Source organism: Gekko japonicus, unplaced genomic scaffold (assembly GCF_001447785.1).
Source record: "Gekko japonicus isolate JY-2015 unplaced genomic scaffold, Gekko_japonicus_V1.1 scaffold899, whole genome shotgun sequence".
Classification (NCBI taxonomy): domain Eukaryota; kingdom Metazoa; phylum Chordata; class Lepidosauria; order Squamata; family Gekkonidae; genus Gekko; species Gekko japonicus.
In genome coordinates this window covers 16,806-18,107 of record NW_015163113.1, presented here as the reverse complement: position 1 = coordinate 18,107, position 1,302 = coordinate 16,806, and positions in this window count along the sequence as shown.

Here is a 1,302-nt window from a genome sequence, read left to right as displayed (position 1 = left end):
AATCAAGAGAGCTGGCCGGAACGGAACGGAGCCTTCTCGGCTGCCTCCCTCCCTCCCTCCCTCCCTCCCTCCCCTTCCAATAAAGCTTCCTTAATATGGCGATGCGGATTCTGCCCACAAGATTATGACAGGGGGAGGCGAGGCGGCCCCCCCGGCCCGGCCCTGGGCGTGCTGCTCAATCCAAGCTGCCCAATGAACCAGGGCGCCACGAAACGGGACCGCCGCCGGAGGACTCCTCCGACGCCGCTTCGCCCGTCCCCTCGGCTGAACGGGGTGGCGGAAGGCTGAGAGGCCAGGTCCTTCCAGCCAGGGGGCCGGGAGCCCCGGCAGGTCCCCGCGAGTGAAAGGTCTGGTGCGCGGGTTCCCCTCATCCTCACCCCCCACCCCACCCCACCCCGAGAAGGCTTTCTCCAGAGTCAGCCCCACCACCACTGGCGCGAGCCGGAGGAGGCCTGTTTAGGATTGCTCTCTTGGATGTCGCCTGTCGGTGGCGAAGGAAGGAGAGACGCTGTTGGTCAGAGGATTTGTCCTCGGCAGCGATCGGAGGTTAAAGATGAGCTGGGAGGATGAAGGAAGCCCGGTTCTTCCTAGAAAGAAGGAAGGACCCCCTGCCCCCATTCAATAAGTGGATATACAGTTCTTGTACAAGGGAAGGGATATATATATGAGAGAGGGAGGGAGGGCTAGGTAGGTAGGTGTCGGTCTAAGAGTTGACCTGGGAGTCCTATGCAGAGTTACTCCAGTGTGTGGACTGAGGTCAACTGGCTTAGATTGGCATAACACTGCATCGACTATCAGTGATTTCTTTTAAGGGGGGGGACCACAAGACTTCCTGGCAAGGCAGGTGTCTGCCCCAGCCCTCTGCATCCCCCCGGATGAGAGTTTTATAATTCCCATGAAGATCTTCCTTGCTCGCAATTTAAGCCAGGCCTGAGAAGCTCACTTTGCCGCTTGCAGGCAGCCGGAGCAAATCCTTCCTTTCAGGCTTAAAATAACAGCCTAGCTGGGGGTGGATGGGAGAGGTAGGGAAGGGGAGGCCAGCTAAGTTGTTCCCAAAGTTTCTTTCAGGCTTTTGAACAACTTTACTGTTTGGTAATATAATCATCTCTAACCTGCTGTCATGATGAATATGAACCGTCGTAGTCATTTTACACACTGGAAGCGCTTGTGTGTGCGTGTGTGGTACGTGCTTTAATTTGTCGTCGTTTTAAATCGAAGAACCAAACTGGCTGGCTGAACGATATGTTCAAAATAGGAGAGGCTTTAGTATAGTTTTCCACTGGGTTAACATCAGGCAGAGCA